Source organism: Muscardinus avellanarius, assembly GCF_963383645.1.
Source record: "Muscardinus avellanarius genome assembly, chromosome: 14".
Taxonomy (NCBI): Eukaryota; Metazoa; Chordata; class Mammalia; order Rodentia; family Gliridae; genus Muscardinus; species Muscardinus avellanarius.
In genome coordinates this window covers 16,584,550-16,597,566 of record NC_137800.1, presented here as the reverse complement: position 1 = coordinate 16,597,566, position 13,017 = coordinate 16,584,550, and the positions used below count along the sequence as shown (strand labels likewise).

The 13,017-nt window shown below is 39.6% G+C and overlaps 1 protein-coding gene across 4 annotated transcripts in view; it reads right to left on the bottom strand.

Annotated features, from left to right (window-relative positions):
* Positions 1 to 13,017, bottom strand: part of PSD3 (pleckstrin and Sec7 domain containing 3) — a gene marked incomplete at both ends in the record, with an annotated part of 521,001 nt that overhangs the window by 33,306 nt on the left and 474,678 nt on the right. The gene's annotated exons all lie outside the window — the stretch shown is intronic.

Below are 13,017 nucleotides of genomic sequence, written 5' to 3'. Positions count from 1 at the left end.
ATCTGGTTTTGGGATTAAATGAATAAAGGCAAGAGCCTGCAGACATTCACCCACAGAATTACACTGGTGGTGAAAACAATGCCGTTGTGTTATTTGCTCTAAAGACATTACATTTATCTTTTTTTTTGGGGGGGTGGGGAGATTAGTATTATCAAAATCAAAACAAACAATGAAATAATTTTTCCAGCTCTTCTGCTGAAAGGAGGAAAACCAATTTAACAAACAAGAGAAAGATTAGCTCTGTTATCATAAATTTTAAAAACATAAAATTATGCAATTGTTTTTGGACATCAACTGTACAATTCTTAATGTTTAAAAGGGTTCCACTGTATGGCATTTTCTTCAAACATAACAACAACAAATCCCAATTAGTAGAATAATAATCAGAATTTAAAACAAGTTTTGAGACAATTATTTTTAGTAGTTCCCGAATTCATTACACTAAAAAGAAAAAAAAAAAAGGCCTAAAACCAATGTAAATATACTACCTATATACTGCGTATGCCACAAAATGTTACAGGAGGTTTTTCTGATTTTTGTTAAGAGCCTGAGGAGCCTTCTTCCGCATTTTATCAAAAACCACACCCACACCCACACACACACACACACACACACACACACCCCATACCAACTGTTGGACAGGATGTTGATCCGTAATGATCACTGTAGGTGACAGTCTTGAGAGTCCAGAGAGCCCACCGAGGCATATTCTCTAAAGTATGAAGTATCTACTGGCAGCAATATAAAGCTTACCCAAACTTATAATACCATATGACAAAATTACAACACTGGCATTGCAACATATCTTTTTTTTTAAATTAAGCCTCAGAGTGTATAAACTGCGGTTGATGGATCTTCTAAGGAGATTTAAGATGAATAAAGAAAAAATAGACAATGTTAAATACAATAGGTTTCATATGCCATCTATTCTTGTACAATTCCCATTAATTCATGTATCTCTAGTTATGTTTTGAGGACTTGTCTTTTCTTAAAAAAAAAAAAAGCTTTTTTTCTTTTCTCAGTGATTTAGCATTAAAAAAAAATAACCACTCATGAATCTCCTCCCAAGGGAATTTTATTAGACTGGGAATTTCAAGTAGAGGCAGCATGACTACGAAATCCCCTCCAGCTTTAGAATTACACTATAATTCTATAATTATAGAATTCTATAATCCCCTCCAGCTTTAGAATTACACTATAACAGATCACTTTGCATGCTTCGCCCTCTAACCAAGGTAACCACTGGCTTTCCAGATAGGAATCTGAGGTAGATGAAAAATGGAGAAGGAAGGACTGACCAGGGCTAAAAATGGCCTTCAGAGAATATATGCGCCACCTCCACTTCCATGCATAATGGTCAGCCAACACACTTAACACGTGAGGTCGCACAATGAGCCTAGAAATGTGTACACACATTTTTTTTTTCTATCCTAGTTCATGATTTGGGTCTTAATTCCTCGTTCCTAGTTTCTTTTAGTTAGTTTATTTGTTGTTTTTATTTAAGATGATTATTTTGTTTTTCATATTTCTTTTTTAGTTAAGGAAGAGTTTAAGGTTATAATTTTCCCCCTGGGTCTGAGTATTATTGTGTAGTAGTTGGGAAATAAAAAGTAATATTTCATTACATTACATTCTAGATAGAATGTAGTTTTTAATCTCTTCTTTGATCTTTATAGTGTCAAGGAATACATCTCTCAAATTTAAGGTACTTAGCACTTTAGTTACTGATCATTATATATATTCCTAATTTTATCAGTTTATGACCAGAGAACATGCTCTATAAAATGTGTTTTCCACTAATATATTAAGGTTATTCTTAGAGCCAACTAACATTTAATTTTTGCTAATGTTCCATGGACATGCCTCAAAAAACTTCTTGAGAGGTAATTCAAGTTTATTAACTGAGATCCCCTATGTCCTTACATTATTTTTTCTGCCAGCCTATACCCTGGAGGCAAGTATACTGGCCTTTTCTACTATACTGTATTTCTGGTTCTCTTTCCATTTCTAAGAGTTTTTGTTTTACACTTTAGGTGCTATGCTACTTGGTGCATTTAGGTTTATAACTATTTTCTTCCTCCACACTATATTCTATTGCACCTCCATGATAATCTCCCTGTTCCATTTTGCCAAATGTATATCCCACCCCTAACACATCTCAACTGTGGAGAAGAGCCCTAGTATTCGCAGTTAGAACCACCTATGCTCAAATACCTAGTTCAGATACTCAATTTCTCTGTGACCTTAGACAGATTCAACCCATTAAGCTTTGGTTCTATTTATTGAGAAGTAGTGATAGTACTTTCACTCTTGTTAGCCACACCTAACGGAACTAACAGAGTGGAAGTATTTATTTAAATGAGAAGTCTTTGAACTATTAATCATGTTGATCTTAAGAGTAATGACTCATAAATGCTGATACAATTAACAATATTTCTTTTAGTAATGTGTCACTTAACTCCTTTTCTTTCCCTTCTGTTCCTCTCCTCCTTTCCTCTCTCCCTTCCTTCTTTCCTTCCTTTCCATGACTTTCCACATGGTAAGCAAGCACATATCACCAAGCTACACTCCCAGCCCCTTTTTAAATTCTGAAATAGGATCTTACTAAGTTGCTCAGGCTAGCCTCAAACTTGCAATTCTTCTGCCTCAATGACTTACTAAGTAGTGGGGGTTCCAGGTGTGTGCCACTCAGTGGATTTATGTAAACATCAATCTTATGCCCACATACTGGATACTTAGATTTTGTGACTTCCATTCATTTTCAGTAAGAGTGGAACCCTGTGCTTTCATATCAATCTCCAACCACCTTTTCTAGGACCTTTTTTCATTATTTATTATCTTTCCGCTATATATTTTTTGTACCATTCTTTATGTGCTGGCTTCTTCCCACAGCTTATAAATATATTTAAGTTCTCTATTATGTTTGCAAGGTAACAGTCCCTCCTGAATATTGCTTGGCTAGCCGTCACCCTCTTTTTTCCTTCCTATCTGAACTCCCAGCCCACGTGAACTGTTTTTATACTGCCATTTCATTTGTTTTAAAGCCCACTGCAACATGGGAGTCCATTTCTACACTTTATTGGAACTGGTTTAAGAAAGATCAGCAATTATCTTCTAATCGTGAAACTCAATAGATGGCTTTCGGGTTTCACCTATGTACCTGAAGAAGCCAGCACTTCCTTGGCTTTTTATTACCACCCGCTCCTGGCTGCTCTCCTGGCTCTCTGACCATGACTTGCTATCTTCCCTTCAGTCTGCCCCTCTCATCCCGCCTCTGGCTTTCTTCTTTTCTCATTCCATAACTGCCCCTGCATATGGTCACAGCTACTGCTATCGCGTCAACTCCCACCCGCATCACGGTGCTGTCAAACTGCTATGAGTGAATGAGAAACACAAGACTAATGGTACCACTAACGTGGAGTGACTTCGGCCTTAGCACTTGGAGTCATTACACATATCTTTGGAGTATATTTTCTCTGCCGATATTTTCATCTTAAACTGAGCTTAGAGTGCTCTAAAATTAAAAAGACGTAATAAATGCATCATTTATAACAGTTATCTGTCACTTTTTACTATACTTTGAATATAGTCTCCCCAACGCAAAATTATTCCAGAGTTTAAGTCTCAATTAAACTTATGTTAACAAAATTAGGAGGTTAGTAGTTTAATCCAACTATAGTGTGTGTGTGTGTGTGTGGGGGGGGTTATTTGCGATTTGGGGAAGGAACCCGGAGGCATTCTATCTCTGAGCTACACCCTCAGCCCCATTTTTTATTCTTTATTTCGAAACAGGGTCTCACTGAGTTGCAGAGGGCCTAAGGAGCTGAGGCTGTCCATGAACCACAATCCTCCTGTCTTGGCCTCCCAAATGCTGTGGTTACAAGCGTCAACACCACACCCGGCTTTATTCTTTATTCTGAAACAGGGTCTCACTGAGTTGCAGAGAGCCTCACCAAGTAGCTGAGGCTGGCTGTGAACCTGTGATCCGGCTGTCTCAGCCTCCAAAGGACTGGGATTACAAGTGTGCACCACCATGCCCGGCCAACTATAGTGTTTAAATGTGGGGCCATTAAAAGTGATTAGAATACTAGGGTGGAGGCCCCATGATTTTAAAGGAGAGGGAGGAAGAATTACATAGGTGTAGAGGTACACACATGTGTCCACTGTGATGTGATGTAGTCTAAGGAGGTCATCTCCAGAGCTTGAGCCAGGTTGTTTGGACCTTATACCTCAGAAACTGTAAGCCCAAACAAATCTTTTTTTCTTTGTAAAGTAGCCTGTTTCAAGTATTTTGTTTTAATAATGAAAAGTTGACTAATAAATATTTAGAGAATGGTAACACTGTTTTTAAAAGGTCTCTACTCCAAGGCAGCTTCCTAAACTGTAAGATACTGCTGGTTGACCTTACATTGGAAGGAAAACAATGGAGCAGAAATGGAAGACAGGATCTATTCAATTAGGACAAAACAAGCCTAGTGATTTTAAGTCTAACCAGCTTTTACATTACTATTTAATAGTAAAACAGTTTTATCATTTTTAAATGGCAAAATATAATGCTTCAATCTGAGCATGTGGTCTCTACACATATGTTGAAGAAAAGACAGCTTTTCAACAAATGGTGTTGGAAAAACTAGTTATCCGTTCGTGGAAACATGAAATTAAATCTCTGCCTCTCACCCTGCAGAAGAGTCAACTCAATATGGATCAAAGACCTAGAAACGAGACCAGAGACTTTGAAGCTGCTGAAGAAGAAATAGGTCCAACACCCCAACATGTAGGCACAGGTAGAAACTTCCTCAATAAGACCCCCCAAAGCTCAGGAAATTTAAACAAGAATTAATAAATGGGATGGATTTAAACTAAAAAGCTTCTGCTCATCAAAGGAAAACAAGAGTCTAAAGTTAGAGCCTAAAGAATGGTAGAAGACCTTTGCCAGGTATTCCTGCACTAGAGGAATCTAGAATATACAAAGTATTGAAAAGATTTCACACTAAAAAAAACAAACCAATTAAGAAATGAGAAATTGAACTAAATAGACGTTTTACAAAAGAAGTAATACAAATGACCAATAAATACATGAAAATATGTTCAAAATCCTTAGGGATTATGAATATGCAAAACAGAGTTCTGAGATTCCATCTAACCGCAATCAGAATGGCAATCAGCAAGAAGTCACACAATAGATGCTGGCAAGGATGAGGGGAAACAGAAACTCTTCTGCACTTTTGGAAGGATCGCAGATTGGTGTAGCTACTATGGAGATCAGTGTGGAGATTCCTCAGAAAACTGAAAATGGATCCACCTATTCCACTCCTGGGTATCTTTCCAAAGGAACTGAAATAAGAATATTAATATATGCCCACCCATGTTTATAGCAACATAATTCACAATAACCAAATTCTGGAAACAAAGTAGGTGTCCATCAAGAGATGAATGGATTGCAAAATTATGGGATATACCCACAATGCAATTCTACTCAGCATTAAAGAAGAACAAAATTGTGTCGTTGCAGGAGAAATGGATGGACTTGGAGAACATTATGCTAAGTGAGATTAGCCAGTCACAGAAAGTGAAGGGTCAGCCGGGCATTGTGGCACACACTTGTAATACCAGTACTTGGGAGGCTGAGACAAGAGGATCGTGGGTTCGAGAACAGCCTCAGCAGGTAGTGAGACTCTCGTTAACTTAATGAGAACTCTTTTTCCAAAGAAAAATAAAATAGGCCTGAGGGCATGGCTTGGAGGTAGAATGCTCCCGAATTTGATCCCCAGTACCAAAAAGAAAAAGAAAAAAGTGAAGGGTCATATATTTTTTCTTAGAAAACAAGGAGTAATCAATATACAAGAGGGACTTCAATAATGGAGGAGAAACTCCAGTGGAGTCAATCAATTAAAGAATCACTTCCATTGGCAGGATGAATGCATGTGAAAATACCAAAGTCAATCTCAATGTCCTATATGGGGAGGGAGAGGGGTGGGGAGGGAGCCAGGGAAAAGCCCAACAAACGCTATGTGCTATATGTCACCATCACCATGAACTACATTATGATGTAAGACTATAATGCACCAATGGAAAAAACACAAATCAAAATATAAACATTAAAACACATTCCACACTCAGTTTTCCTACCAGAAACAGAAGTCCCTTTTGTATACTGACTGTTAATTAGAAAACCCAGAGCAGAGTGGAAACGCTACGGTTGACAATGGATGAATGAAAAGAACTGACTTTATCTGTGGATAGACTAACACCTTCATTTTTCACTATTTAAGTAGAAGAAGGTATTTAAATAATAGGGTGGGGAAGGAAGACATAAGGATAAATTATCTTAATCAAACCATTTCAAACCTAAAACTATTTGCTGTGCAAACTAAATGCGAAACAGAGAGCAAGATAAATATAATCAAAAAATATTCTAGAAGAAAAGAAAACGTTCCATGACACCTAATCACCATCCATTTTCTCCAACAAATGAAGGGTGAAAGTGAGGCCTAAAAACTTGTGCCTGTCCTTTGTGTTCCCTGCAATTGGCACCTTTTTATCTAGTGGGATTCATTAGAGTACTCCACCATCATAATCAGCACCAAAAATGTGGTTTCCACAATGCTATTTATTTTAAATTCAGTTAAAAATGAAATGAAAAGCTCTTTTCCTTCAATATATTTAGTAATTAAACCTCTTGTGAAGTTGACTCATAACATGCGAATGCAAAAACCACCTAAGCATAAATAAGGCATTAAGTCTGAAAATCTGTATTCTCAGGCGAATATAAGGTATAACTTGGAAAGCAACCAGCTCTCAACTGAAATCCATCAACATCAATAACAAACATACTCCAACTCTAGGTTTTAAAGTATTATTTATCTCATGCCTTACAGGCAGAACTGTTAAATGTAATTAATACAAGTTTTTTTTTTTTAAGTTGAAACAGTATTGATTTTCACAGAGGGAATACAGAAAGGAGAACTGAGAGTATGCTCTTGCTCGGAGAGATGAAGATATTAAAAACACCAGCAGAGGCTGAGATAGAAGGATTGAAGGTTCGCGGCCAGCTTCAGCTACTTAGTGAGGCATTCTACTACTTAGACTGGAAATTAGCAAGATCCTGTTTCAAAATAAAGAATAAGAAGAAAATAGGACTAGGGGTGTAGCTATGTGGTAGAATCCCTCTGGGTTCACCCCAGTACTGCAAAAACAAAATAACAATGACAAACAAACAAACAAACAAAAAACACCAGCAACTCAAGGAAACTGGGTGCCATAATAGCCTATCAATTTCTGATCTTTAAAATTCATTAAAAGTGATTTTATAATAGCTATCTCTTAAAAAAAATTCTAGTACTTCTGGTTGTCCTCTGGAAAATAATTCCATGTGATCCTTCTTTTTACTAGAGAACAGAAAAAGCATGATGCTTCCAAAAATCTGGGAGCTGGGAGTAAGAGCCAGTCAAATGGAAGCACATTTGGGTCCATCTCTCAACTAAGCACGTATGTGAAAAACAATCACAAATTTATTATTTACTTAATTTTTTATGATACTGGGGGTTGAATTCAGGTGCATTCTATCTACCTCTGAGCTATACCCCCAGACCTTTTTTATTTTTTATTTTCAAACAGGGTCTCGCCGAGTTGCAGAGGGCCTCATGAGGTTGTTGAGGCTCGCTATAAACATATAATCCTCTTGTCTCGGCCTCCCAAGTACTGGAATTACAAGCATGTGCCACCACACCTGGTTGGTTGGTTGGTTGGTTATTTATTTATTTATTTATTTATTTATTTATTTATGGTACTAGGGATTGAACTCAGAGGTGTTGTACATGCATGTGCCACCATGGTTGGTTGGTTGGTTGGTTATTTGTTTATTTATTTATTACTTATTTATTTATGGTACTGGGGATTGAACTCAGAGGTGTTGTACAAGCATGTGCCACCATGGTTGGTTGGTTGGTTTGTTGGTTATTTATTTATTTATTTATTTATTTATTTACTTATTTATGGTACTGGGGATTGAACTCAGATGTGTTGCACCTCTGAGCTATAGCCCCAGCCCAATTGTATTTTTCATTTTCAAATGGGGTCTTGCTAAGTTGCTGGGACTGGTCTTGAACTTGTGATCCTCTTGTCTCCGCAAATTTAGTTGCAAATCTTAAAGCTGAAAGGAGCTGGAGTTTTATTTAACCTAATTTCCCCCACGTTGTAAAGCAATGTTATCAGAAAAAAACGAGTCCTATGTCACCGTAAAAAAGGAAAAATAAGAATAGTCAAGGTCAGTGGATTCACAATTTTTATACTAATTCATTCAATTGGTACGGGTGCAGTGCCTGTCTTCCCCGTTACACTGATGTGGCAGTATTGGCCTTGGAAGGACTTCCTATCTGCTAGTCCTGAAACACTCCTCAGTCCACGACAGGGGGACGCTCACAAATGTAGTAGGTCTCCAAGTGCTCTCTCATTAAGGTCCTCCAGCTTCTGCGAGACACAAGGAACATTCCAGAATAAATGTGACAAGTGGACCCCAAAGCTAGGAACTACCTTTCTAATGATGTCGCAGTTGCGTGGGAAGGCAGTTAGAGCAGATCACCATCAACAGCCCTTGCAACGAGATGAGAGGATCTTAGACATGGTACCTGAAGACACTCAATAGCCTTAATTTTTTTTTTTTTTTTTTTTTTTTTTTGGTGGTGCTGGGGTTCCTGGAAGCCCTTCTACCTCCAGGCTACACTCCCAGACCTATTTTTACATTTTTATTTGGAAACAGGGTCTCCTAAGCCAGCGCGCGCGGCTGGCTTCGAGCCTGCGCGATCCTCCTGTCTCTGCCTCCCAAGCGCGGGGATGACAAGCGTGCGCCACCACGCCCGGCTTAATTTTTTTTTTAAGCTCAAAGAGTCTCAGCACTCGCTCTTCTATTTGTGTGATTATTGCAATGGTCAGGGCTCTCCTTCCCACAGGTCTGACAGGGCTGTGCTTGCAACGCCGTGACTCCGCTGTCCTGCTGTTCCCTGATCCTTCCAACTCCATGGAATCTGAGCCCTGGTAGTGTTTCCTGCACACACTGCCCTCTGCATCCTTCACATGGTTGGTGTGAATGTGGTATTTACTAAAAGGAAGAGCGGGAGGGAGGGAAGAGGAAGGAAGGAGGAGACGGAGACGGAGAGAAAGAAAGGGAGGGAAGGAGGGCTGGAGGAAAAGAGGGTGTGGGAAGGAAGAGGGAGAACAAGGCAGGGCCAGGGATCCAGGCAGCACACAAAAGAGGAGGATGGAGTCCTGGCCCCACCTGACAGATCCGGAAGAACCCACAAATCACTGCATCAGCTTTTCAGGTGAGGATAAAAACACTTCTTGGGAACTAACTAGTTTCTGTGATTGTGGTTTGAAACAGAATTGTTGAGAGCAGGCACAGCCTGAGCACATCCTCACACCGCGGACATCAGCTGCATTTCCAGATACATCGTCTTCCTGCGGACTTAAGAGTTTTTGAAATGATGATTATGGCCTAAATGCCCCCTTTCATAATGGTCCACTTCTCTGCTGGACTGAGCTATTCCTTGAAATTATGCCTAATGAAAATTTGGGTGTGATTCTCATTCTCTCAAGAGAACACTAGGTTTCAAAGACAGCTTCACTTTTTTTGTTGTTTTTTGTTTTTTGTAAGCATTTACCATTGTCTTAAGAGAATGATGAGGGTCCAGATATCCTTTTGAAAGCACAAAAGGTTGTAAAAGCTAGCAATTTCATAAAAGGAAATAAAAATACCCTGTGCACACAGGAAAGCAAGATCTATAGGACATCTGACCTTCTGGGACCAGCCTGCCCTGGGCGATATGGAATTTGACACATCAGCTAGACTGGCTTTATTATCAATGTCTGGGAGGCCTGGAATCTCCCTGGTTTCCTTTGGCCTGGCCCAGGCTCATCTTGATTCTACCTATACTCCAAACACTACAAATACAACGGATCAAATTTCCCTTCCAGTGCTCCAGGTACTAAAGAGAAGATTTTGCATCAAAGAAAGAGACAACTCTGTGTGTATGGGAGTGGGGGTACTGAGGATGGGACCCAGGGGCATTCTCTCACTGAACTACACCTCAGCCTTTTTTATTTTTTTGTTTGAAGACAGGGTCTTGCTAGGTTTCTGAAAGTCTACCTACTTGCTGAGGCTTCCCTGGAACCTTTGACCCTCCTGTTTCAGCCTCTCAGGTGCTGAAATTACACGTGTGGGCCACTACACCTGCCTGCAAGTTAAATTTTTAGATAATGAAATTATTTGTCACTTTCTAAAAACATGATAAAGGCAAATATATTTGCATTAGAACAGTTGTTTTCTAGATCCTAAAGATAAAAGACATTAAAGATTCTCAAGAGCTTGGTTTGGTGGATTGCATTACCAATAGCCAACCTCAAAGTAATTCAGTGGCAGGTACTAACCAGCCACCTACACACTGTCACTTTTAACCATGCCATCAATCACCTGACAGCTTCTCTTCAGGGCAGCTCAGTTTTGTCACAACCAGACCTATAACAAGAATACCATCATAAACCTTGCAAAAATACTTCCAAGAAAGAGGCAGACACTGGCAGGGACAGACACAAAGCCCATGACAAATCAAGAGAAAGCTTTTGAAGCTGTGTGGCAGCAAAGGCTTATCTAAGGGCCTGGCTAGCAGATGACTCACTGTTAGCAAAATCAAAACGAATTTAACATCCAACCCCGGGGACAATGATGGATCCTCAGGATCAGCCAGAGTTTCGTCATTTTATTACTGATTTATACCAAATCCAAATTTTTAATGCATATCTGAACTGTGTTATGTTGAAATAATATTAGATTCCTCTGCCGGGGACCCTTTATATTCCAATAGTAATAATTAACTACCTTTAGGGCATACCTTCTTGATATGGTCAGATGCTGAATGTCCCCAAAAGAGCTCAGGGTTGATAAAGTCATGAGGGTTGTAATCTCATCAGTAGATAGGTCGATGGTAATGGATTTATCTAGGTAGTAACCTAAGGCTGGAGAAGGTGGGTTGGGGGAGGCCTTAAGGATTGTGCTTTTGTTTTTGGATACCCTTGATTGCTTGCTTTCTCTAATTCTGGCCTCCATGATGTGAGTTTTTCGTGCACGCGCACGCACATGCGCTCTCTCTCCCCCAGATTTATCCTCTCCCCTCTTTCCCCCTCTCCTTCCCACTACTATGCCTTGAACTCCACAGACTTGGCCTCACACGGACTGAATCTCAAAATCTCCAAAACACCGTGAGCAAATCAATCTCCCTTCCTCTAAGTTGTGTGGTCAGGTCTTTTGAATTATAGCAGTAAGAGCGCTGACTGAGACAATTCCTTAGGCATGAGCTGTTTGGGTTTGGTGGCACCACAAGTACTAGAAAAAAACAGGAGTAGGAGTGTGGTCTTATTTGGCTATGAGGCAGACAAAACCACTTTATGATAAATACCTTACCAGCCTGATCACTTTGGTGGTAGTTCTGAGTGCACGAATATTTAGATCAGCTCCCATGCTGGTGCTGTTGTATCTTACAGGTTCTACCTTAACAGTGTTTCAGGAATTAAAGTCATCTGTTCACCCACATTGATTCTACTTAAGCTGTTTTTTCCCCAATCCTTACTTATACATAGCTTGGTTCACATATCATGTTACCTGGTGCTATCTCAGGAGATGACTTTCAAGAGTTCACCAGGAACTCATTGCCCCGGCTCTGCAGAGAGCAGACGTCATGTGTCTTTCCTACAGAGCTCCTCATATGACATTTTGCAAATGCTCCTGACATTGCTACCCCACACTCCATGGACTTATGGTGAATAACATGGACAAATGTGGTGAATGTGACTGTGCAGCACTGAGGGGGGCCAGAAGGGAAATGAGGCGGATTTTCATGAGGAAGATTCTGTGTAACCCGGAGAAGCAAAGCAAGGCCCATAATGTCAAGAATGCTCTCAGGGAAAGGAAAGAGACAAGGGCTTAGTTAACTTTAAAAAGAAATCAATAATTGGAAAGAGAAGAAGTTCTGAAAACATGAGACAGATATTGGGGTTCTGTTATTTGCATAAGTTACAGGAAGGGTGATGTCAAGAAAAGGGAAGTGGTAGGAAGATCTTGGTGGAAACTTCTGGAAGGCAAATGTATATCTCCCCTGTATCTGTGTCCTCAACTTTCTCTCCCATCTGGCTTCCACACTCACCACCCCACTGAAACAGCTTTATCAGTAATTTTCTGGTTGCTGAATTCATGCAGTACTTTTCAATTCTTATCCTGTATTTCTACAAAATGGAACAGAGCCAACATCTTTGGAGGTCCCTGGCACCACTACGTCTCTCCTTGTGTTCTTAGCTCAAGCTTCTTCACACACAGGGTATATCTGAAGTGTCTGTGTGCCACTGGTCCTGTGGCACACAGATACTTCTCATTGTACAAAACCTGAGTAGCATCATTTATTCCTATGACTTAAATTATTAACTGTGATGACTCCCTGGATATGTATTTCTAGGCTATAGATCTGAATATGCATAATTTCTTATTGAACATATTCATTTATTATTTGACAATACTTTTAACCTGATACCTCAAAAAGACCACAACACTTAGTCTCGGCTACTCCTCTCCTATTATTCCTGCCTTAGCTCAAGCTAATCCAATCTGTAGGTCCCTGGTGGAATCTGCTTCCAGTTCATTTTCCATTCTTTAGCCAGACTGCTCTTTCTAAACTATAACTATGATCGTGTCACTCACCATTTGAAGCACTCTCATAGCTCCAAATTGCTCTAAGATATTGTCAACTCTTTAATATGGCTTTACAGGCTGGTTACAAAGAGTCTTTTATACTCCACAGAGCCTAGAGCTCCCCAAAGGGGTCATGATGTCCCAACTCTAAGCATCTACCCAGGGTTGTCCCTGTCTGAATGCCCCTATATGACTAACTGCAACTTGTCTCTTTAAGTGTAGGCTTAGATATCACCTACTTCATGATTTCTTCCATGATCTACCTTCTTTTCTTAATTCTCATT